Source organism: Lynx canadensis, chromosome C1 (assembly GCF_007474595.2).
Source record: "Lynx canadensis isolate LIC74 chromosome C1, mLynCan4.pri.v2, whole genome shotgun sequence".
NCBI classification, from domain to species: Eukaryota; Metazoa; Chordata; class Mammalia; order Carnivora; family Felidae; genus Lynx; species Lynx canadensis.
This window is the reverse complement of record NC_044310.1, coordinates 23819264-23845692: the sequence shown is the minus strand read 5'-3', so window position 1 is coordinate 23845692 and position 26429 is coordinate 23819264. Positions and strand designations below refer to the sequence as shown.

Genomic DNA, 26429 nt, shown 5'->3' with positions numbered 1-26429 from the left:
GAGGACAACCGGATGGCTGTGGCCTCAGAGAAACCCAGGAAGGAGACTTTAGAGACTAAGGTGGGGTCAGTAGTGCTGGGTGTTTAGAGAGGGAGGGAAGGAAAGGCCTGGAGGCAGTCTTTGTCAATTAAGAGGTCATCGATGAGCGTGATGGTGTTGGAGTGGCTGGGTTAAGTTGCTGGAGGCTGAGAAATTAGTGGGTGGGGAGGCTGGGAGGCAGGGTGTCCACTCTCCCTAGGACTGGGGTGTGGAGGGACAGAGAAAGTTTGTCCAAGAGCTCGTGTCAAACAAGATTCTGTGGGAAGGCCCGGCGGCAGGCTGCTAATGTCTTGTTCCTGGCACCCACCTGGGAGGGCCTGGGGTCAGGTGCTGGCTTGTTTGTGGCACCTGCGTGAAAGTTCAGCCTAGGGACCAACAGAGGGAATTGCCCTGAGAGGAGAGCAACCTGACTTTGTGGCTGGGTTTTCCCCATTCTGCATCTGGTTTCCTTGACCCCACCGATTGTCTTGGGCTGGTTTTGCTGAATGACTCAGGAGTTTGAGCAAGCTTTGCTACTCGGTTTCACAGCTCTGGGGGAGGGGAGGTCAGATTCTTTCCTGATAACTGGGAAACAGTCATTAGATATTGAAAGAAGGACAACTGGGCCCCAGCTTCAGAGAAAAAAAATGTCCTCTAAGCACTAGAGAATTCTAGTGCTTGGATCTGGGAGCAAACAGCTGATGCTGAGATGCTTTTCCTCTCTGCCTCCCCACCCCCCCCAGGTCTGAATAAAAATAACAATATCTAACAGTCATTGAGTGCTTTTACTCACAGGGCCCTGCACTGTCTGTGGGCCTATAGGCTTTATCTCTGAAGTCGACTACTCTCATTATCCTGTTTGACAAGAGGAAGTTGAGAGTGAGAGACAGGAAGTGGCTGGCCTCCAGCCAGTAGCTGCAAGAGCTGAGAATTGACTGCCAAAAGCCATGTTCTTTACCACTAGGCACCACTGCCCTTCTTAGGATGTCTCTAGGTGACCCAGCAAGGCTGAGGGTTTGGTGAGGGCCCCCCCCCCCCAGATGAAGATCCTGCACACGTGATAGGAAAACAAACTTCTTTCCAGCTAGGATTTCTATTGGGGAGGAAGGGACAGGATCTCCTGAGCTTGTTCAGAGGCTCCATGTCACCTGAGACCCCTTCCCGTGGCTCCCTCCCCACAAGCTTCCAGGTTCAGGGATAAAAGGCCTATTCATCGGGACTCAGAGAGCTGGGTCTGGAAGTTGGCCCTGGCATCGGCCAGGGATTAGTCCCTCCCTCCCGGAGCCTGCCTTCCCTGCCCCTCCCTCTGGCCTCACACCTGGTATCTTTTTCTGGTGTCCCGGAGCCAGGGCACACGAGGCCCAGGTGGGCACAGTGTAGCTTTGTCACACAATTTCATGTGCTGTGTGGCCCTGTTGTCAGCGCACACTTGCAAGGGTTCCTGTGGAATCCAGCCTCCGGTAAACACCCAAAGAGGAGGAAGTGGGCCAAGCAATGAGCCTGTGATTGCATCAGGACTGACGCACTCCCTGCCTCTCCCCACCTCGCTCGCAGGGAAGCCAATGGGGCCAGGCCCAGGCCCTCTCCCCTTCATTCAGCCTGGGAGAGAGGCTAACAAGGCCAAGGTGATAAAGGGGATGCTGGGGAGGGAGGGTTGTAGACCTCAAGCTGCACCTTCCTTGGCCTGGGAGAGAAATAGCCAACACTGTTGAAATCTAGAGAAGGCACAGAGGGAGGGTGGCTAGAGGAAAGGCTCCAGAAAGGCTGGGAAAGTAATGTTTACAGAATGTGAACCAGGTGCCATGTGACAATAGCAATAATATCTGACTTAGGACACATCAGGAACAGGAGCTCTACTTCTGTAATAAGTAACTAGAATTTTGCTATCGGCTGGTGCTATGTGGTTTACGCACATTATCTCATGTAATTCTAGCACTACTCTTATGAGTTACTATGATTATGATTACTAATTTTTTTAATGTTGTTTATTTCTGAGAGAGAGAGAGAGAAAGAGAGAGCATGAGCAAGGGAGGGGCAGAGAGAGAGGGAGACACAGAATCCGAAGCAGGCTCCAGGCTCCGAGCTGTCAGCACAGAGCCCAATGCGGGGTTCAAACTCATGAACTGTGGGATCATGACCTGAGCTGAGGTTGTACGCTTAACCAACACTAAAATGTTTTTCTAGTGTTTATTTTTGAAGGAGAGAGAGACAGAGCGGGAGTGGGGGAGAGAGTGAGGGAGACACAGAATCTTCTGAAGCAGGCTTCAGGCTCTGAGCTATTAGCACAGAGCCTGACGTAGGGTTTGAACTCAGGAGTTGTGAGATCACGACCTGAGCTGAAGTTTGACGCTTAACTGACTGAGCCACCCAGGTGCCCCTGTCGTGATTACCCTTCTAAGGTGAGGAAACTGGCTCAGCAGGGCTAATGTTCTCCAGAGTCACTCAGTTGAGCATTGGAGAGTTGAGTTTTGAATCTGGGCCTGTTTTTTGCTTCATCATTATATATTAATGAATGTAACTTTTCTCAGCAAGAGGTAAGGTAGTTATCATTAGCTTTGGTTTACAGATGGGGAAAGTGAGGCACAGGAGAGTGAATTAATTTGCCTGGGGTCATAGTGCAAGTCTCAATTCTTGTCACCCTTAATCTGATGCCTTCATGCTCAAGGGGAAGGAATCCTGGGGCGCCTGGGTGCCTCAGTCGGTTAAGCGTCTGACTTTGGCTCAGGTCACGATCTCACGGTTTGTTAGTTCGAGTCCTATGTCAGGCTCTGTGCTAATAGCTCAGAGCTTGGAGCCTGCTTTGGATTCTGTGCCTCCCTCTCTCTCTGCGCCACCCCCCCAAATAAATAAACATGAAAAAAAAAAAAAAGGAATGGGGGAAGGAATCCTTGCTCCAGCGTTTCTAAGAGTCCTTCTCAGTGCAGTGTGGGTTTCATACAGTTTCTTTCCTCCCTGGAAGGTCACCTCTCTGGGCAGTGATAGAACCGGCACCTGCCTCTGCAAAGTCACTTATACTGGCTCTGCTGACCCAGCTTTCCCTCTGGACTACCACCTGTCTGAGAGTCAACTCTGGCTGTTAAGTCTTCTCTTTGTACCTGCTAGTGCTGGCCCAGACGAGGGCTTGTTTGAATGAATGGATTCGCCGAGAAGCTGGGATTTGAACCTGGGCCTTTTGGGCTCTGCCAGAGCCATTTCTGTTCCTTTGCTGCAGACCCCTCTTACCCAGGGAGGCCTTTAGTTACACAAGCTCAAAAGCAAATAGCCAAGGCAGCAGACAAGCTAGCTTAGAATCCTTCCCTTGCCTCCCCTTTCCTTCTCCAGAAGCCAAGGAGAAACATGAAAGCTTAAATGTGCCCTGAACCAGTCTCAACCCCCAAGTCAAGGAATGCAAAAGGTGAGGAGTCGCCATGGAAACAGCAGTGCCCGGTGTGGTGGTGAATACTTTCTCAGTTCCTGCAGCATCACCGAGGAAGGCCTGCCCAGTGCCTGTCTGTCTGAGGGTTTGCATTTTCTGGCTACAGGGGAGCTGCATTTCATTTGTTCCTCTTAATGGGACATTACAGGAGACTTTTGCTTTTCATTGCTTCCATTTTCTTATAAGTGGAAGGGGAGGGGGAAAAAAAACCAACAACAAATATTTTCCTCTCCTCCCAAGCCACTCAGAGAAATGCCAAAAAAACACCTGCATCCCCATCCGAGGCTCTGTTGCCACTGGTCACAAAACCCCATCATCACCTAAATTGCTCTATTTTAAAGGTTTGTGAAAACTGCATCAAATTGATTTTTCCCATATCACCCCTATCTGTTATTTCTGCGGTTTTTCTTCTCGAGTGCTGTATTTCCTGGGAACAGGAGAGCAAGTCTATATGAAAACTTGAGGCACTCTTATGTGGTTTGGGAACCAAAAACTAAAGGTGTGTGAGAGAAGACCAAATTGTTTTTCTTTCTTTTACTTTTTCAGGTATTTATGTATTTATTTTTACCTTGGGTCTGTTGAAAAAGATTTGATTCACAGATTCCAAACTTAATTTAGCTTTAGGACTTATTGAGCAGAGAATCTTATACAGGGACGGAAAGAACCTTAGGAGTCACTTGGCTCAGATATAACACTGTATGTTAATTATAGTTCAATAATAATAATTTTTAAAAAATAAATCGCTTGAAAAAAATAAATAAATCACCTGGCTCAAGAGGTCTGCAGACTTTTAGATGTCAGTTATAGTCAAAAGTTTAAAAAATGAGGAGGGGGACCTAGAATTGGTTGCCGGCTTTTAGTTTGGCCAGACGAGAACATTAAAGAAAGATAACTCCCATGGACTACAACCACTGCTTCATAAAAGGACATTTTAATACCAAAAAAAAAGTAGAAAAGGTATACTCTCAGAATGAAAGACTGTCCTTTAAACTGAACAAGTGTAGCATGTAAAAATTCACCACTTTATTTTACTTATTTATTAAAAAATTTTGAGTTTATTTATTCTTTGAGAGAGAGAGAGAGAGAGAGAGCATGAGCAGGGAAGGGGCAGAGGGGGAGACCAGAATCCAAAGTAGGTTCCAGGCTCTGAGCTGTCACCACAGAGTCCGACACGGGGCTCGAACTCACGAACCGCGAGATCATGACCTGAGCTGTAGTTGGACGCTTAACCGACTGAGCCACCCAGACGCCCCCAAAATTCACCACTTTATTTTCCTCCTTTCCCCATGAGCGAGTCTGAGGATGGCCGTTTGAGAACCAAATTTGGTTTATGGTTCCTACCAGTATTTCTTGGGGGTGGTGCCTTGGCCTTTGCTTGGATACCTCTGGTGGCTGGGGCACTGACTGCCTTACTTCTTTGGATAATTGAAGCTATGACTTCTTTCTCATCATTCCTGCCCTTCTTCAGGCTGCTTAGTGTCCCTCCTACATGCTCCCTTATCTCCCCTGAGGTTACCACTTTTGTGGTACTTATCTCAGAGGTGTTGTAATTGCCAGTTGACACATTCCTCCACAAGAGATTGTCAACTTCTGGAGGGCAGGATCCACCTCGGTTCACGGTTGGCTCCTCGGGCCCATCCCATGGCAGAAGTTCATCAATAATTGTTGACTGAAGGAATGAATTTCTTGGCACCAGACCGATGATTTTGTGACATAAAGGTAAGAATAATCATGAAAACAACTAAAATGTATTCAATGTGTACTATATTCTAAGCAGTTGATGTGATTTTGATCAGGAACAGGCTTTTATGTCAAGGCGTTTGGAATTAGACGAAAACGATACTTTATGAAGCGTGGTGCTTTAAAAGGAATAGTTTCTCCGGGAATTTATCATTCAGAATTCCCCTAAAAGGGCTCCAAGATCTATGTGCAAAAATGTCCCTTGCAGTACTGTTTGTAATAGCAAAATATTGGAAGCAATCCAAATATCTATCACTAGGGAACCGGTTAAGTAAATTATAGTTTATCCATACTACGTAGGCAGCCTTTCAAAGAATAAAGTAGATCTATACGCACTGACATGGAAAACTGTCCGAGACATATTGTTAAGAGAAACAATCCCATTTTTGTTAAACATACACATGCGCGGGAGTGTGTGCATGCATGCATAAATGAATACACAGGAAAACATCTGAATGTACAGAGAGAAAAGTCTAGAGAAACAATATAATACAACTTTTTTTTTCAGAGAGGGAGAGGGAGTGAGAGAGAGAATCTGAGCTCAACCCTGAGATCACGACCTGGGCCAAAATCAAGAGTCAGACGCTTAACTGACTGAGCCACCCAGGCGCCCCGAATACAAAATGTTAATAGTGGTTCCTACTCTGGGAATGATTGTGGAGGACTTTTACTTTATTAAATATTCATCCCTATAATTAAAAAATATTTATAAGAAGCATGTCTTATTTTTTAACAGCTTTATTAAAGCATAATTTACATACCATAAAATGCATATATTATTTTTAAGGCTAGGGGGAGAACAGATTTTTTATTTTATTTTTTACTTATTTTTTGAAAGAGAGAGAGAGTGAGCGAGAGCAAGTGGGGGAGGGGCAGAGAGAGAGAGAGAGAGAGAGAGAGAAATCCTAAGTAGGCTCCATGCAGATGTGGTGGGGCTAGATCTTACTACCCTTGAGATCATGACCTGAGTCGAAATCAAGAGTCAGATGCTTAACCAACTGAGTTACCCAGGTGCCCTGGGAGAACAGATTATTTATTTATTTATTTATTTATTTATTTATTATTATTATTATTATTTTTTGAGAACAGATTTTTTAAAACACCACTGGAGGGGCACCTGGCTGGCTTAGTCGGTGAAGCACGTGACTCTTGGTCTCTTGGTTGTGAGTTCAAGCCTCACACTGGGCATGGAGCTTGCTTGAAAAAAAAAAAAAAAAAACACCCACCACTGGTAGGAAAGGCTTCTAACATTGAGGCTAATCTAGTCTTTTGTCCCTTTGCCTATAGGTCTGTTCCCTTCCCCACAGTGGGTCCCCTTACCCCTTCTCAGGCTCTCAATATCTCTGAGTGGCTGGGACATTCTTTTTCTTTAGCTGGGCTCATAAAAGGAGGCATTGCACTGGGTGACTTCTGCCATTCTTTCGGACATTAATTCAGGGAGGTTCATAGTCCAGCTCTCTCTCCCACCAAAACTCATTTTTAGGGAGGCTCTCATAATCTTGTTCTCATTACATGAAAATGGCTGGTGAAATCCAGTTAATTTTTTTTCCCTTGTAATGTTTGCATTTTAACAAAAGATGAACTCTATTTTGGCTTGAAACCAAGAAAGAAACCTCCAATTCTGTAGTTTATAGGCACACAAGCTAAGGATAGCGTAGGGGATATATTTTGGGTGGGGGGCAGGGTAACATTTTCAGCACCTTTGAAAACATACCAGTAGTCAAATTAGGATCACTGGTGGGGAGATGGGTACTCCAGGTTACCAGTAGGTATGATGGGGCCCACTGTGGCTGGGGTGGGATCAGGGCGGGGGGGAAGTCAACATTCTGGCCATAGCACTGGACAGAATTAAGACAACTGTGTACCATTGGGAAATGCATCTTCTCAATTTCACAATGTGACCTTGACTGCCCCATTTAACCTAGTGCTTTGATGTCTCAGTGTGTAGAAACATTATCACAGTCAGAGAGCACATATTAAACATTTATGCTCACACAGATAATCTAAGTCACTCTGAAAGAGGTTGCCATGATGAAAAGAGCTTACACTGTTAAACCAATGTGCAGGTGGGTAGGCTGTGACCACATTCTCATTAGGAGAGGCAGATGGCATTGTGGTTGAGGGTGTGGGGCCCTGGAAAAATACTCCCTGGGTTCAAATCCTGCCTCCATCATATACTGGCTGGGGGACTTTGGTCAAGTGGCTTTGCTGTTATCACACTTTCCCATATTCTATATGGGGATAATAAAATGTTCCATCTCCTAGAATATTGAGAAATTTAAGTTAGTTAATACATATAAAATGCTTAGAACAGTACTTGGCTCAGTACGTGTTAGTTGTGAACATCATTACCTCCAAAACCCTTTGTGGTGTCAGGAGATGAGTTACATTTCCAACAGCTCTTGTTTCAGTTATAAATTCTTTTTTATTTCCCGACTGCCAAATGGGGAAACTAAGTCTCGAGGTTATCAGAGAATGCTGTGAACGGAACCCAGAAGGCAGGGCAGCTCCAGAGGTTCAAGTTCTGGGGAGTCCACCGCTGACTCTCCGTACCGCCTGGAGCAGATCCCCACCTTGTCCGGGAGCAGTTGCCCCTATCCTTAGGAGGGTCCAATAAGGTGGCTGAGCTACCTTTTCTACAAAGTTTCTAAACTTTTCCCACTCCTTCGCCGCCAGGTCCTGAAGTCGTTTTCGTTTTGGTTTCCTGGCTGAAATCCAGCTACACCTGACTGCGGTGGAGATGGGGATCCTGAGAGCTGATTGGCCTCGGGAAGGTTCCTGAAGGAGGCCGCGGCCTTCCAGCGCACTCAGGCCTCAGCCGGGATTCAGCTCCAGCTCTCCAGCTCCTACCGGCTAGAGGCGAGGGAACTCTCTCCACCCGGGGACCCACCCGGAGCGAGCCTGGCCGTCGGTCGCAATTCACAGTTCCTCTCCCCCACCGCGGGGCTCCCCTCCAACAGCACGCACCGCAGGGAGCAAACTGCACGGGTCCGTGCTTGAATCCCCAGGCTTCCCGCAGCAGCTGATTGGCAGGGTGTGTGTGTGCGCGCGCGGAGGGGAGGGGGGGGTTCCTGCTGCCGGCCTTAACTGGGGCCCTGCCCCCTCCGCCTCCGCCCCAGTACAAGAGGGCTGTAAAATTCCGGAAGAGAGATTAGAAGCAGGGGATGGGTGGGGCGGTGAATCAGTACATTCCTTCCTCCCCCTGCCTCCTCCTCCCCGGTTATCACTTTGGGAGGGGGTGGGTCCTCTCTTGGCCTTCTCCTGACCGGTCCTTGGGGTCCAGACAAGCTAAGCCGTGCTGGGCGGGCACCTCCCAAGCTCAGCTGAACTTTGTAGAGGCTGGATCGTTTATTTTGCAGCTCATGACCGCGTCTGGTGTCGGGTTGGGGAATTTTGGTCGTTGCTTCCAACTGGGTCCTTTTCATAAGAGTAGTTCATAGGTCTGTCAGTACATTGGTTAGTAGTTCCCATTTATTGAGCAAGCCCCTCCTCTGAGGCAAGGTCTGTGCTTGGTCAATCAGTCTTGTTTTCCTAAAACTGCAACGTAGACATACCTTATCTCTTATTAGAGGCAAGGAATCTGAAAGCTCAGAGAGGTTAGATAACTTGCCCAAGGCCACACGGTGGCAAGAATAATCCCAGCTCTATTATTGGTTTTATACATTTCCCACCACATCCTGCAGCTTCCTTTACTTTAGGACGTTGAAAAGCAACACTCGTTGGGGGTTAGGGAAGTAACATGTATGGCCCACCTCCACCGTGCTAGGCACTAGAATATATCGCCTTTAGTCATTTAATGTTTTTCGCCACGACCCCCTGAGAGCGATGTGATCCCCATCCCATATTACACATGAAGGAACTTTACAGGTCAGGGATTTCAGGGGCAGAACTGGGATTCCTGTACCGTCATAGCACAAAACCACGGTTCGTGTCTACACAGTGCTTGACCGTTTACAAAGCACCTTCAGGACCTTCATTTCAGAACTGTCTCATTTCACAGATGAAGACAGCGGTTCATTCATGAAGTGAAGCCCCGTGTCCAAGGTCGCAAAGCTAGTAATAAGGAACAGAGCCTGCAATTTTGAAATAGACTCTGAGAACCAGGGGTAACAAAACTTATTCCATTTGTTCATTCCACAGTGCCCAGTACCATTCTCATAGTTGTAATAGCAGCTAACATTTATTGAACACTTTTTTTTTTGAGTTTTATTTATCTAAGTGATTTTTGGACTCAATGTGAGGCACGAGCTCATGACCCCAAGACCAAGAGCTGCTCACTCTACTGGCTGAGCCAGCCAGGTGCCCCTATCGAACACTCACTATGTGTCTGGTGTGGTTCTACCTGAGTTATATACGCTGGTTCCCGTGACGCTCAAAACTACCTTTGGAGGTAAGCACTGTTACCATTTCAATTTTACAGATGAGGAGATTGAGACTAGATGAAGTAACTTCCCAAGGCCACCCAGGAACTACATGGCAATGCAAAGATGCCACAGGAAACAGCCTAGAGTCCTGGGGTGGGAACCAGGCACCTGGGTTGTGTCCCCACCTCTATCTGAAACCACTTCTCCAAGGGTCTCAGTTTCTTTGCCACATCGCCATTACGTCTAACTCCTGTGTGTGGCAGACCCACACAGCTTCTGCTCTTAAGAAGCTAACACTCTATAAAATCAGCCAAGAATAATGCCAGCTTTGCCTCACAGGGGCACTGGGTAGATTAATAAGCTAATGGCACTTGGAAGGTTTCAGCAAAGGCAGTGGATGAAGTCAGGGCACTCATTATGTGTGAAACTCACTGCCAAGGGTGGTTTATAACTATAATAAGGCGCCTGCAGCCCAGTTCCTGATCTGTTTGAGGTGTGCAGCCTTCCTTGGGAAACCGTTTGGACAAGGTCATTCATGTCAGGGGTTAGAGCATTCCCCTGCTGTCCTCGGGGTATGGTGGCATCATGGGCTCAGGCCTTTCACTCTCGGAGGCCAGTGTTTCTAACACTTCAGAAGGGTTTCCAGCTTACTCTGAGGGACACCCATTATCGATTGGAGTCAGAGACTAATATGCTTATCTGGGCTTCAGAGGCAGACGCCTGGGTTGAGTCCTGGTTCTGCCACTTCATCTCTCTGAAATTCCAATTGCCCCTTAAAAAAAAATATTCTTTAAATGTTTATTTATTTTTGAGGGGGGGGGGACAGAGAGAGTCAGACGTGCGGAGGGGAAGGGCAGAGAGAAAGGGAGACACAGAATCCGAAGCAGGCTGCAGGCTCTGAGCTGTCAGCACAGAGCCCAACGTGGGACTCGAACCCGCAAACCACGAGGTCATCACCTGAGCTGAAGTCCGATACTCAACCGACTGAGCCACCCAGGCACCCCTAATCCCTTTTAAAATGAGAATAATAGGGGTGCTGGGGTGGCTCAGCTGGTTAAGCATCTGGCTTTTTGATTTCGGCTCAGGTCATGATCTCATGGTTTGTGAGATTGAACCCCAAGTCGGGCCTGGCACTCAGTGAAGAGCCTGTTTGGGATTTTCTCTCTCCTCTCTCTCTGCCCCTCCCCCCCCCTCTCTCTCTCTCTCTCAAAATAGATAAATAAACTTAAAAAAATTTAAAAAAAAGGGGCGCCTGGGTGGCTCAGTAGGTTGATCGTCCGACTTCGGCTCAGGTCATGATCTCACGGTCTGTGGGTTCGAGCCCCATGTCGGACTCTGTGCTGACAGCTCAGAGCCTGGAGACTGCTTCAGATTCTGTCTCCCTCTCTCTCTGCCCCTCCCCCGCTCATGCTCTGTCTCTCTCTCTCTGTCAAAAATAAAAATAAACATTAAAAAATTTTTAAAAAAAAGACAAAATAAGAATGATACCTTCCTTATAGTATTATTTTGAAGAGTAAACTTGATAATATATTTAAAAACAATTTACCTGGGGCTTAGAATACTGTAGATGTGGGGCACCTGGGTGGCTCAGTGGGCTAAGCACCCGGCTTCGGCCCAGGTTATGATCTCAGGATTTGTGGGTTCGAGCCCCACGTTGGGCTCTGTGCTGACAGCTCAGAGCCTGGAGCCTGCTTCAGATTCTGTGTCTCCTTCTCTCTCTGCCCCGGCCCCTGCTCGGGCTCTGTGTCTCTGCCTCTGAAAATGAATAAAATTTAAAAAAAGAAAAAATAATAGTGTAGATACTTAATAATTGGTAGCTACTATCATAGCCATTATTGTTTTCCTTAGCTGATATTGTATTATTTACTGACATCTTAGGGCCAGGCTGAGAGCTAGATGAGGGAAGATTCATTCGTTTGTTCAACCATGTACTAGATTGCCCAAGGTAGGTCAATCGAAGGAGGGGAGAATCATGAAAATAGGCATTTACAGTACACATGATAAGTGCTATGACAGGGGACTGCGTAAGGTGTTTTGAGACTTTAGTGGAAGAATCAATGGCCGGGAAACTCAGCGCAAGTTTTGTGGAGGAGGCAGTTCTCTGTTTCAAGTCTGTGCTTCCGGGAAGTAGAAAATGCTGCCTGCTGGAGGCAGACAGAGTGCAATGGCAGCTGAGCCTGTGCTCCTCATCCAAGGGCCTTGAGGGCCTCTCAACTCCCACACAGTCCTGCCAGCCAGCCTTGCCCTGGAATACCCTCTCCTGGGCCACCTGCTGGTGGTGAACATCTTGGGTTCTGTTCTGTGGCTTAATGTGGCTGAGTCATAAGACCTTTCTTTTTACTGCTAAGCTCTAATGGAAGCCTTCTGGTCAGGAGCAATGCCCCAGGTCTACCTTGTGGGGATGGCCTAATGATGACTGCTGACCACTGCTTCTCCGCACAGGGCCACATGAACATGTGTGTGGTGGAGGGGAAGCAGCCTAAGGGGCAGGAGCCCCTTCTGGACAGGTGGCATTTCTGGGCAGGTGAGACATTTTAGGGTGGACAGGGGAGATCAAGCCCCCCTCCCCAACCCTCATGGGTGAGCCTCCCCTCTTCCTCCCAAGCCAGTTTGGAATTCCTCTTTTTGGCTGCCATCCAGTAGTGGCCCAGACCACTCTCCCAACTCACCGGTGACCACATTTTCCAAACCCAAACTCAGAACCGTGGTCTGTCAAAGAATTAAAGAATTTGTGGTCACCTTCCAAACACAAGAGAGAATAGTAGATTCTCCAGGATAATCTCTGTCGTTAAAGGGGACATTGGGTTGGAAACCCAGGCATTTTTCATACATTATATTACTGGTATGTGAAAAGAGCCCTGTGAGGTAGCTAACTATTTCCACTTAATAGTTGAGAATACTCAGAGAGAGGAAATAACTTGCCCAAGATGTTCCGTCCCGGAAGTTTGAATTTTGGTCTGTCAAGGAGGGTTCCTAGGATGTGTGTTTGCGTGCGTGTGCGTGTGTGTGTGTGTGTGTCGCGCGGAGTTGGGCGGGGAGAGAGGCAGAAACATCCTTCACAATTACAGACGCACACGCTATTTATTTGGGGCCTCGAGGAAGGGCAGCCAAGTACTGAGCTGCCCTGGTTGTCACTTCTGAGCTGGAAATCCCCGGGCAAAGGGCTCGGTCGCCGGCCCGTCCCATCAGGATCTGGCCCCAGGCTTCGCGGCTCGGGATGCGGGAAAAAGCCCTTCGACCTTGCACGTTACACAGCGGCCACCGGCCCTCGCCTCTGCCCAGGTGCGGGTTGAGGGGGCCGTGGTGTGGGCGAACGACTCCCCAGGCCACGTTCCGCCCCCCCCCTCCCCGGTCACATGGACGCGCCTTCCGCAGCCGGGAGCGCGGAGCGGAACGAACCACGAGGAGGAGCGGGGGAGGCGCCGAGGGCAGTGGGTCAGCGCCCCGCGGGGTAGGTGGGCGGGCTCAACCGCCCCGCGAGCCGGCCGGTCAGCCAGTCAGCGGGCGCGGGGGGCGGGCCAGTGGGCGCGCGCGCCGCGCCCCGCAGCGCCCCCTGAGGGGCGGCGGCAGGAGCTGGTTCCGGCTGCGCGCGCAGCGGTGGTGGCGGCGGCGCGATCGGCCGGGCTGTAACCGTCGTCCGTCCGGTAGCGGCTGGAGCGGCAGCGGCGGCCGGGCAAGGCGCGAGGTGACGCCACAGGGCAGCGGCGGGAGCGGGGCCAGCGGCGGCAGCAGGAGACGCAGCGGCGGCCGCAGCAGCAGCAGCAAGACGGACTCGTGGACACGCGCCGCCGCCGCCGCCGGGCCGGGCCGGGTGTCGCGCGCCGAGGCTGGGGGGGAGTCGTCGCCGCCGCCGCCACCGCTACCGCCGCCGCCGCCGCCGCCGAGGTGACTGAGGAGAGAGGCGCCTCCTCGCTCCCGCCGCCGCCGGACTTCAATGCCCAGTCCCCAGCTCGCCAGCGTGAGTGCGCTCCTCCCGGGCGGCCCCCGCGCCGGCTCCCGGGGCCTCGGGGAAGGGGAGGGCGGGAGGCGCCGCAGCCATTAGTGCAGGCCCGAGACACGTCCCCGGAAGGAGGGCCGGGCCGGGCCGGGGGCGGGGGGAACGCAGCCGGGAAGCGTGGAGAACGAGGGTGGGTGAGGAAGGGGGGACTGTGCGTGTGCAAGAATGTGGAGTGTGTGTGGGGGGAATGTGCGTGCATGAGGGGGACAGTGTGAGTTGGGGAGAGGGCTGGGTGTGCATATGGGGTGAGGAAGACGGAGTGGGGGGTGTGGATGGGAGAGTTGGGGGCCGTGTCCGGGGTCAATGTGTGTGTGTGTGTGAGTGCGGGCGGAGTGTAGAGGGCTTGGGGGGTGTGTTGGGGGAGTGTGCGTAGGCGACAGGGGTAAATGGGGGAAGAGTGAGGAAGCGGGAGAGGGAGAGAGCGGTCAGTGTATGGGGTAGAGTGGGGGGGAATATGAGTGGTGCGTGAGAGGGAGGACGGGGAGAGGGTGAATGGCAGAGGAGGGAGCGTGGAAGGGTGTGCCTGCGATTGTCCAGCGTGTGAGCGGGCATCCTGGAGACTCTCCGTGATCGTGATCGCTGTGTATGGCGATAGTGAACCCGCGTGTCCTCGGTTAGAGAGTTCTTTCCAAGAGCGTCTTGTTCCTGGGTTCCAGCATGAGGAAACGGTATAGGAGTCTATTCCAATGGCATTATAATCTTCTGGTTCTGCGATTTCTAAAAGAACGGTCGTGTTTTTTCGGAAGGGGGGGGGGGAGGGTGAATGTTTTCCCCCATGTCTTATGACATCCATATAAATTTCTAAATTTGTCAAGGACATGGTCTTCATCCCAACCTAGTCTGGCCCTCTGAACGCTAACTTGTCTATTGCCCAGGATCTTCGACTCTTGTCTTTAGAGTGTTTAGAGGCATAGACGCTTTTGTACAAGTACTGCTGGTTTTTCAGGTGAAAGGTATTTAATTGTTAGGTAAGTGGAAAGAATTTTTGTTAGGTTTTGGCTCTTTTCTACCATTTTGGAGAAGAACTCTTAAGAAAAAATAATGTGATGATGATGATGATGATGATGATGATGATGATGATGAAGAACCACAGGCTAGTTTATTATTCCCTGGAGTTTGTCAAGAAACAAACATAGAAAGTGCTCAGCAGTTCTAGCATCACCACAGACCTACTTGTCTGTTTGGAATCACCAAACTACAACTGGTGCTGGATTAGAATATGGTAGTTATTTACAGTAGTTTCAGACAGGAAGTGAGTGAAGTTATGCCTTGTTCAATGTGCAAAGGGAAATTAAGGCTGCGGAACAACACATTATTAAGGCTCCAGGATCACTTGTGTTGGTGAAGATGGTGAGAAGTTGTTTGCCTGTATTTTGATCTGAAATTTTCAAAATTGTTTCATATTGGAGAGTGAAAAGACTTTTTTTTTTTTTTAATGATTATTTATTTTTGAGAGAGAGATTGAGTGTGAACGGGCGAGGGGCAGACAGAGAGGGAGACATAGAATCTGAAGCAGGCTCCTGGCTTTGAGCTGTCATGACCTGAGCTGAAGTCAGTCACTCAACTGACTGAGCCACCCAAGCGCCCCTTGAATAGACATTGTTAATGGACTTTGCCAGATTCTTGTGTTGTGGAAGTAGGGGTTTTTGATAAAGAGTATTTGGTATGGATTTTACACTTTAATAAGTTTCTTAGAAGTTGGGAGTCTTTCAATATGATAAGCAAAGAGGAAGGTAGTCCTTTTGATAGTAGACATAATCGAATTATAGACCAAAGCATCTACGTGTAATTGGAAGTCTGAAATTATATTTTTTCTAGAGTGTCCTTCTCATTCACTAGCATGCCATGCTCTCTGCTTTCAGAAGTAGTGAATAGTATTGTTAACTAATATTCAGTGGGGGACTGGACTAATTAGTATTAAGTGCCTGTTGTGCACTAGGTACTTTTTATACACTCTCATTTAAATCTCACAGCTACTGTGAAGGTTGTAGGGATCCTCATTTACGTTTATTTGGCACATACTGGGTGGTTTTTGTTTGCTAGGCACTTGGGATTCAGTGCTGAGCCCTCAATGACTTACAGTGATGAGATGAAGAGATAATAGAGACGCAAAGAGGTTAAGTAACTTGTCCCAGGTCACAAGATAATAAGAATTGGAGCTGGATTAAAAACCCAGGTCTGTCTGATTCGAGTCCTTGGTTTTTCCACTACACCATCACCACCCTCGCAGTAGGTTGTCTCACTTTGAGGTTTCTCAACCACACAGTGACCCAGCAGCTTCTGCAGATGAGAAATGTTGAATTTAATGCAGAAGACTAGATGGCCAGAGGCAAAGGGATCATTTAGGAGATGCTGACTTGAGGCTCTTTGGGGCCTAAGCTAGGCTTTTATGTGGGTGGAGATTCTGCCTTGAAACTCTTGGGGCCCCAGGGTGTGTGCTTTGAGACATAGTTTTTATGAGGCACCTGGGATATGTCTGGGAGAGGAAAGTCTGATTAAAGAAACCCATCAGCCTTTTATGTTTTTTTATTTTGGGGGAAAGAGAAAGAGTTACTGGGGTTAAGAGTCAACTAGAAGTTGTCATTCCTCTGTGAAAGTCTTTTCTGTTCAGCTGTATGAGATATTTAACTCAGATTGTGAAGGCAAGTGAGAAAATACATGTGGAAGCACTTTGTTAATTATAAATTGAACTATATAGATTGAAAATATTATCACCATTAAGACCTTTCTAAGGCAACAGTTTGTCATATTTAGTAACTGGAAAAAGCTAGCATTTAGGACACCTATACAAATGAAAAATTGTTTAGAACTGCTGAACTGGGTATATTCTGACTCAGAACAGCAAAAGTCAAACCACTCCCTCCATGAGTCAGTCTAGTAATATTTAATTTGAACGAACCAAATTTATAGGCAGAAATCATTTACAACATCATTGAACTTTGGTGGCACTAGGAAGAGTAAATGTTTGAATGCTTTTGTGTATAACTTTCTTAAAAAGTTTGAAAGTCTCATATTTCCTTGAAAAGATATTTGTGTGAAATGAGGTAAAATAGATTTGTTTTTCTTAAGATTTAGCTCTTTGTTTAACAATTTGTCTTAACTTTTTTTTAACGTTTATTTATTTTTGAGAGAGAGAGAGACAGAGAGACAGTGTGAGCAGGGGGAGGGGCAGAGAGAGAGAGGGGGGACACAGAATTGGAAGCAGGCTCCAGGCTCTGAGCTGTCAGCACAGAGCTGGACGTGGGGCTCGAACCCACAGACCCCGCAAGATCATGACCTGAGCTGAAGTTGGAGGCTTAACTGACAACCACACAGGTGCCCCTTCACATTTTTTCTTTCAAAGGTAGAAGTTTTGTATGTAATAGTTATAGAACTTTTTATGATTTTGAGACAAAGTTGAAATTTAGTAAAGGTTCATTTAACAGGGTTTTATACTGTACCTTTTTGTTGGAATATGGGATTGTTAACCAGCGAAGCCTCTAGAAAAAACATTTACAGATAAGATGCAGAGGGGCAGTACATAAATTTTTAGCTGTTGCTCTTGGAAGAGCGAAACTTAAGTTAGAGTGAAACCCAAGTTAGATTGATTTCTTCAAGTACTGTATAATCAGCTATACTACTTATAGAAGTTGGGGATCTTTAAACGTTTTGAGCAACTGAATATCAAGATCCATCATTTTAACGTGGTAGATTTAGTTACGTTTATTGAGTAGGGCAGTGGTAGAGATTTTGAGGTCATAGGATACTTGTGATGTCCAACAACATTATTACACTTTAAATTTCAACATTCCCTTCTTGAGAGTCTTATGTATGCTGAATCATAAATCTTACTTAAAATTCATAATAATCCTTTGAGTAAGTGGCATTCTTTAAATTGTACAGATAAAGAAATTGATTTATAGAATCAGTTGTTGAATCCCAGGTTATGGAATCCAAGTTAAAGAGTATCAGTAAATAGATGGCAGTGGATAAAAAAAAAATTCCCCTTGAGGCTTAAGGTACTTAAATCTCTGGCTAAACTTGATTTTTGAGTTAACTCTGGTCATTTTATAGGGAGGTATATAGGAGTTAAGTAGATGTTAAAGAAGTTGGCCTTGGGGCACCTGGCTGGATCAGTCAGAGAAGCATGTGATTCTTGATCTCAAGGTCATGAGTTTGAGCCCCACATTGGGTAGAGAGATTACTTAAATAAATAAATAAATAAATAAATAAATAAATAAATAAATAAATACATAAGCAGATGAACTTAAATTTAAATGCATAAGCAGATGGCCTTTTGTTTGAAATGTAGTCTTTAGGGTTTTTTTTTTTTTCTTTTTTTTTTAAAGGATACTTCAGTTACCTGCATATTTTTTGTTTGCTCTTTTGGTGATATTGCTGCTTTGAGAGTTTTCTTAAGACACTAGTTGGGTTATATAGAGACTGATGATTATTTTCTAAGATAAAGCAAGAGTCTGATGTTACAGTTCACATAATTTTGTACCTTGGGTTTGTTAATGAACAATGGATACCACCAATTACAAATTTGGGGGGAAATGGGGATTTGAGTCTGTTAATCTGGAATGTTAGAAGAGCCTTTTATCCATTTTCATCCTTAGGGCTAGTGTATATGTATAGAGGTGTCTGGTCGCTTTCTCTAGTTACCCTTTGTTTTACTGACTGAACCACATTCTCTAGCTCCTTTGACTTCTGGCCACTGTCTTGGGACTTGGAGCCCTATAGGACTGCTTGATGTAGAGCCCAAGTAGGTATTGTATGTATGTTTTCTCTCCTTGGAGTAGTGGAGATCTATGTGGGCTGAATGGAAATTGTCACTAGTCTAGCACCTCTAAGAAAGAAGCTGCACAGCACTGTGGGCTCTGTCCACTTTCCACAGTTAGCCTGTGGAGTTAACAGGACCTGGGTCAGAAAATGACCCTTCTGCACGTCTTACGGTGGTTTTCCCTGAACTATCTGTTCAGTCAGCATAGATTGACAGGGCACAAAATCTTTCCTGACAAAATGACTGTGAGGAGTTGACAGATTATACCAACAGTTTTTTGTTACTTGAATACAAATGTTTTTTGTTTGCCTGCATGGATTTCTTACCCATACATTCTGTAATACAGCATCTACTTCATTTTAAGGGGCCTAGAAACTAAATTTCATCATTTGAATATAAATTTACGTTGCACAACATTGCCTTTTTAAACGATAGAGGATTTTAAGCTTTTCTGTGACTCTTTTCTAGTTGAGCCTGTTTTGAAAAAATATTTTGACCATTAGAATGGTCTTTACCTTTAGAGATATTTAATTCCTTTCATAGTATTTTTGGGTTGAAATTTCATTCTTCTCAGAAAATGTTAATTCTTTTGGCATAAAATGCACGCATGATATATTTGCTTTAGCAGATCAGATAAATTACTTTGTGTTTTTATTTCTGCAGTGGTCAAAAATGTTGGCTCTTAACTCATGTATCCTTTGACAAGAATTCAAATTCAGTCTGCTTTCTTGTAGTCCTCTTTTAGTTTTAGTTGAGATTTGAGCAGTCTTATGGGAGACGTTCACTAGGTTGTATCACCACAGTATCCGTAAATTGGATTTATAGACATATGCTGATATTTACTGTTTTTAGCAGCAAAACAAATTGATGTTTTTTACTTTCCATTATTTATGAAAAGCCTCTCATGAGGGAGCAGAATGACTGGTTAGTGCAGAAGGATATGAGTCATCGGCAGGGTTTGTCAGCAAATTGAGAAGGATATGATGGAGAAACAATAGATTCTAGTGACATTATTCTTCATTCCACACGTGTGGATGCAAACAAGTTTCCTTTGGTGATTGGTTTAAGTTACTCAAATAATTTAGATCTTCCAAGATGAGAAGCAGTCCAAATTTAAGTCATAGACTATGCCCTGAATTGTTTTTCTAGTGAAATGAGATCTTCATTTGCAGGTCATCAACAAGTAGAATTTAGTTAAACTCCTCTCTCTGTTTACTAGGAAAAATAATTCACCTATGAGGTAGGAGTTAGTAAGTTGAGAGTCTGTTTTTGTGAAGCTTGTAACTATGGACATGCTCGGTAGATCAGAAGATGTCCACCAATGTGACGTATTTGTTTTCTGTCATTGAGTAAAGAGTCACTCCCTGACTACTACTCCTACTTTTAAATTCTTAAAAGCTTTTATTGCATTCAAATTGGTTTGAAATTCTCAGCATGGTCAAGGCCTCCTGGAGTTATTTAACCAAAGACTCCTTTCCTTTCTCAAGGCATGCTACCATGGCCCTTCACTGTTTCTACAGTCTTGTCAGAAAAGTTTTACCTTTCCTCGGAAGTCGTAATCCTCCTCCATTCTACTCATACTTACTTTGTGTCTTCAAAGTATGTGGCATTAATATGAAATTTTAATGTCCCTCATCAAATATTTTCACCCACGTGGATTCTTTTAGGCTCTTGATCCTGGATAGTGTTTGTATGGTGTGCACAAAGAGCTCCACAAAGGCTCGTTGTTATATTGGATATGCTGCACTTTAGTATCATTCAGAGGTGGCATACTGTCCCCCATCTCAGTAAGCATTTGGAGGAAGAGGACGAGAAAGTACGTTTTGCATTCTTTAAGTTGGAAGAGAAGGTAGGTGAATCCATGTTGACCTAAACTGGTGAGCAAAGAATAATAATCCCTTGACATGGTGTTATAGAGGTATTTCACCATTTTTACTTCACTCTCGTGTTTTAATGTGAAACAACTGCTTTCACTGTATGGTTTTTAAAGATTGTGAATGTTGTGTTTTATGAAAATAAACATCAAGCCATTAATGGACAATTGGTGGGTAGACAGTATATTTTAAAAGGCCACTGGCAGCTCCAAATAGAATGATTTGGGTTCTTGTCTATCTTGTATTACAGTGAGTACACAGAGAGAGATGGCTGTGAAGTACAATGTAATTTATAAAAAGCAAGTTTAGGAGAGGAAGTGAAGTGTAACTTAACCGGTTTTAGGGGAAACTTGGACCAAAATGCCCTAACAGCAGAAAAATTTCTGGGGCTCAAACAAAAGAATTTATGCTGACAAGATGTAATTTGGAATGTTTTTTATTCTGTATCCTGTGCATAGCTTCCTTCCCTCCCTGTCAGTGGTGGATATTTAAACAGGACCTTTAAATAATGTTCAATATATTTGACAAAATGGGGAAATGAAAGAGTTAAGCTGACCCATAAACTGCTCAGGTCTGAAACATATATTTTAAATAATGCTAACAATAGCCTGGAAGTTCTTACTTTGCATGCTGCTCCTGTGCTGTAGGTTATTTTGAAAGGTGATTCAAATAACCTTTTCCCAAGTATCTATTTTGCAACCTCAGGGAACTCACAGCTGTTACAGTCATTCTAACTGTCCTGATATAGCTCAGAAAATATTTCAAAGTGGTGTTGACAGGATGAATCCAGGTGTCCTTGTGGATTTTCTTTCTTCTTTCTTTTTCTTTTTTTCTGGATTTTCACTACTGAATTTGCATTATTACAGTTGAAGTTCAGAACCTCAAATGTATTTCTTTATTAATGAAATAATCAATTCAGTGGCTCTGGGTTAATGTACATATAGTGATGTTGGAAACTAAATTAAAATGATTAAAACTTATTAAATTGTTTTCCAGGAAAATTACTTAGCCTTTTGAGGTTAAAGGAGGTAAGAAAGGAAAAAAACAAATATTAGAATTTAATTATACGGGAGTGCTGCTGAATTTGAGATAGTTATTATTTTTTTTAATTTTTTTTTAACGTTTATTTATTTTTGAGACAGAGACAGAGCATGAACGGGGGAGGGTCAGAGAGAGGGAGACACAGAATCTGAAACAGGCTCCAGGCTCTGAGCTGTCAGCACAGAGCCCGACGTGGGGCTGGAACCCACGGACCACGAAATCATGACCTGAGCCGAAGTCGGCTGCTTAACCGACTGAGCCACCCAGGCGCCCCATGAGATAGTTATTATTATATAAAAGAGGTTACCACAGTTATTTAGGAAAACAGTGAACTTAAACTTTATAACATTGGGAGTCTTAAAGTGCACGTAAACTAAAGTCTTTAAACGCAAAGCCTGTGAAGAGGATAGCCGTAATATCTTTGCCTAGAAAGGAAAAGTGTGAATAAATAGAATCAATTTAATAGAGCTATTTAACTTAACTTTTAAAAGATTTAAAAGGTTGCCTAGATGGCTCAGTTGGTTAAGCGTCCCAACTCTTGATTTCAGCTCAGGTTGTGATCCCAGGGTTGTGAGATCAAGCCCCACGTTGGGCTCTCAGCTGAGTGTGGAGCCTGCTTGGGATTTTCTCTCTCTCCCTCTCCCCTGCTCATACACTCTCTCTAAAATAATAATAAAAAATAACAAAAGATTTACTGAAATCAATAAGATTAAGCCCAATATTAGAATTGTGCTGTTAGGATTTTTAATGTTATTACCAGTATTCAAATAACTATTAAAATTAAAAAAAATTTTTTTTTTGAGAGAGAGAGCGCGAGTGAGCAAGGAGCAGAGGGAGAGAGACAGAGAGTGTGGAGTGCAGAGGCCACAGTGGGGCTTGAGCTCACCCCATGTGGGGCTTGAACTCACGAACCATGAGATCATGACCTGAGCCGAAGTCGGACCCTTAACCGACTGAGCCACCTAAGTGCCCCTAAAATTTTTTTTTTAATGTTTATTTATTTTTGAGAGAGAGAGAGAGACAGATGAGTGGGAGAGGCACAGAGAGAGGGAGACACAGAACCCGAAGCAGGCTCCAAGCTCTGAGCTGTCAGCACAGAGCTCAACCTGGGGCTTGAACCCACGAACTGTGAGATCATGATCTGAGCTGAAGTCTGTCGCTTAACCGACTGAGCCACCCAGACGCCCCTCAAATGACTATTTTGGAAAAACTGAAAACTGGCCATAGTCCTGTTACCACCGTTAAAATTTTATTTAAATTTAAAGGAAAAATAACATTTTTGGGAAAAGAAATTCAGCTGGAGAATTGCTAATTTTTAGAGAAACGGTAAAGTACAAAATTGAAAAGTAAATATTTTCAAGTGTGGTATTGAAGATATTTAATGCAGTTTTCATCTTATAGTTATTTGTAGAGGTAAGAATTACTAGAAAATGACAAGTACTTCTAATCACTAGGGCACATACAAATTTGAAAACCACTCCCTTTTCATTTGAGTGGGAACAGAGCCCACAGGACTTCAGTAAATAACGGTCACTGTTCTCAGAAGCAGGTGTGATTGTTGGTTAATGACTTTCCTTTCTGAGTGGCAGGCCATGTATCTCAGGCTGGTTCTGAAATGTTAAGATACTTTCCCACCATCAAGGTCATGATTTCTTTTTATATAAGTGATTATTGATTTCTGTACTGGAACTTGATTCTCAAGTTCCCTCCTTAAATGAGGAAGTGGAAAAGTGGGAATAACCAAGACAGTAACTATGAAACTTTTTTTTTTTTTTTAGCAGTAAAGAAGCATCTTGGTATTTTTAGCTTGTTTACAGATATTTTGGATCCTAATTTGTGTAGAATTTAATGATACCTCTTTCCTTATCAACTCCCTGCCACTGTAGTAGGGGAGGGGAACTAACATTAATTTGAATTGTCTAAGTTCACGGATCCAGATGTATACAATTTTAGCTTGATAAATGGCAACCATCGAGGGATGAACAAAGTAGCAGAGAGAGTAGAACTGTTGTTTCTACAAGGCTCTGATGAGTTGGTAGGGTATGAAAGAAGAGTACGATTTCAGTTTGAGACAGGTAACTAGAAGATTCATTAGTGAAGTTGAGTTCTCCTTAATTAACAAGTCTTTAAGATACATTTTCCCACAAATCGTCAGGATGCAGTAGATACAGAGGAGTTTCCCTATTCTTGCATGGTGTTGTGGTGATTTTATGGTCCATTGTTTGAATAGACTCAGAATATTAAGTTAGGCTTCTCTGAGTTCTTGGAGTTACTCAGGGCCTTCTTTTTTCACAGACCCCACATCCAGTCTGGACAGATCTACCTCAAAGTATATCTTGAAACTGATCCCTCCTTATCCTCCACTGCTATTACCATGGTCCAAGCTATTTCTCTCCTGATACGGCTAGCAGTGGTTCCTACCAGATCTCCGTGTTTCTGCCCTCACTACTCGTATTATCTGTCTCCACATAGCAGCTAGAGTGGTCTTTTTAAACATAAGTTGTCAATCTTCCTTGAAACCTTATCATTTTTCTTGGAACAAGACCGAAATACTTACATTGACCTTTAAGGCTCTCTTATTTCTCTGACCCTATTCATTCCATTGCCTTCTCTGCTCCGGTGGCACTAGCCCCCTTGCTGTTCCTAGAACACTCCAAGCATGGCCCCACCTCATAACCTTTGCAACAGCTAATCCCTTTTGCCTAGAATGCTCCCTCAAATATCTATTTGGCTCACACCCCCAGGTCTTGGATAAAATGTCACTTTTTTCAGTGAGGCCTTTTCTGATAGCCTTATTTAAAATTGGAATCCCTCTCTTTTCTGGCACTGTAGATTCCCCTACTTTGCATTTTCCTCTGTAACAGTGGCATAGTTTGTCTTTTTCTGCCTACTAAAATATAAGATCCACCCTGACAGGAATTTTTGTTTACTGCTCTTGCTGCATCTATAAAAGTATATGATGCGTAGGAAATGTCTAATATACACTTGAATTATTAACAGTTGTTAATTAGCCAAATTGCAAGGAGGATGTCTTAACTATTCAGAAGAAGGAATTCTTTACCGTTGACAGATTATTCATTTCTAGTTTAAGAGAAGTGCTGGTGTCTTTGTTGAAGTGAGATGAATTTGTTTTAGGAAGAGATTGTTGCAAGGTTTTAGCCTTACATGCAGTATAATGCTTTCATGTTGCCTGTTTGTACAAACCAAGCTGACTCAAATTTGCATGACTTCCTGTAGAATTTCTGGTAAGAAAAGCAACAGTAAATGTATGCTTGCTTGTTTTTCTAGACCTTTGCTCTTAGATTTTTTCTTAGGTCTAGAATTCTTTATTGTGCATTTATGTTATAATTTACTGTTTTAATTTGGTGAATACTGGTGTGACCCATCAAATTAGAGGGTTTATTGTATTATTTAATTTGGAAATAGGGGTAATTTCTCAGTGGAAAACTTGATGTGAGTGGATTGACAGGATTTTTAAAAGGATGCCTAGTAAGTTTGGGTTGCCCTCAAATTCTGTTCATTTATGTTTGAACTTAGAATTACAGTTGCCAAAGAGGAACCTGAATGTTACTCAATAATTTAATACTTTTTTAAAAGTTTGTTTATTTTGAGAGAGAGTGCACATGCATGTGTGAGTGGGAGAAGCGGCAGAGAGGGAGAAAGAGAATCCCAAGCAGGCTGTTAGCGTGGGTCCATCTTGGGGCTCAGTCTCAGAAACACTAAGATCATGACCTGAGCTGAAATCAGGAGTCAGATGCCTAACCAACTGAGCCACCCAGGTGCCCCAATAATTTAATATCTTTAACAAAGAAGAAAACTGTCTGGAATTGTGTAGGTACAGGCCTGCCTGGGACAGAGTGACTAGCTCTCTCTTAAGGCTCTTTGTAATCCTATGGTTATAGCACTGTTGAGAATGTAAATTGTAGTTTTTAGTTTTTGGGGGGCTGGAGGGAAGAGAGAGTATGCACGTGTGGGAGGGGCAAGGGGAGAGGGGGAGAGAGAGAGAGAGAGAGAGAGAGAGAGAGAGAGAGAGAGAATCTTAAACAGGCTTCACAGCCCAGCGTGGAGCCTGATGTGGGGCTCCATTTCACGACTGTGAGATCATGATCTGAGCTGAAATCAAGTCAGTCGCTTAATGGGCTGAGCTACCCAGGTGCCCTGAGAACGTAAATTGTAAATCATTGTAGGGTTCTTTATCGCCCTAGAATTTTATTTTAATTAAAAAGTATATTTATTTTTGAGAGAGAGAGAGGGACTCGTGTATGAAGTGGACTCTGTGCTGACAGCAGAGAACCTGACGTGGGGCTCGAACTCATGAATGGAGAGATCATGGCCTAAGCCAAAGTCAGATGCTTAACCGACTGAGCCACCCAGGCATCCCATACCCTAGAATTTTATAAAAGTGATATATATATATATATATATATATATATATATATATATATATATGAAAAACAAAACATTTCAAAAGGTATGTATTATGGTAGAGTAATTCAGAGTTCTGGCCTCCAGCTCCAGTCCCTTCCACCCCCTAGACAACCACTGTTACCTCTTTGTAACTCTCCAGATAATTGATGGGTATGAAAGCTATACAGCACTCACAGGTATTTCTGTATATACTGTTCATACTACCATGTGCTCTTTTCACTTATTAGTCTCTTAGCCATCTTTCCATATTTCACATAGACGTGTTTTATTCTTTTTAACCTCGGCATGGTTTTCCTTTTTAAGAATATACCATGATTAACTGATGGTTAGTGTATAATTTCATGTATTTTGGTTTTTGATTCTCATCTAAGTAGATGTTAGGACTAGACTTGACACAGGACATTTAAACTCTAATACACCGCTTTTCAAAGCTTTAAGTAGTCTCTGTTGTGTTACTGACTTAGTCTTTCTGGCAGTACACTATCTTAGCTTGGTAGGCCTCTGCTTGCTTGTTTCCAGTCTCCTCTTTATTCTGTTTTCTCTTTCCCTCTTTCCTCTCTTCGTCTCCTTAATTTAAAACAGTTTCAGGGGGGTACCTGGGTGGCTCAGTCGGTTAAGCGTCCGACTTCAGCTCAGGTCGTGATGTCACAGTTCGTGAGTTCAAGCCCCGCATCGGGCTCTGTGCTGACAGCTCAGAACCTGGAGCCTGCTTCACATTCTGTGTCTCCCTCTCTCTCTGCCCCTTCCCTGCTCATGCTGTGTCTTTCTCTGTCTCAAAAATAAATAAACA

At 44.6% G+C, this 26429-nt stretch overlaps 1 protein-coding gene across 3 annotated transcripts in view; it reads left to right on the top strand.

Moving 5' to 3' along the window:
* The first annotated feature begins 13407 nt into the window (after positions 1–13407).
* PTP4A2 (protein tyrosine phosphatase 4A2) overlaps positions 13408–26429 on the top strand; it is a 31764-nt gene continuing 18742 nt past the window's right edge. For 2 of the 3 annotated variants that reach the window (XM_030327835.1, XM_030327833.1), the window contains exon 1: positions 13408–13495. The gene's annotated coding sequence lies outside the window, so the exon portion shown is untranslated. Of the gene's footprint in view, positions 13496–14107; positions 14203–26429 lie in introns of those variants that run through there. The other variant, XM_030327834.1, reaches the window with a different exon arrangement.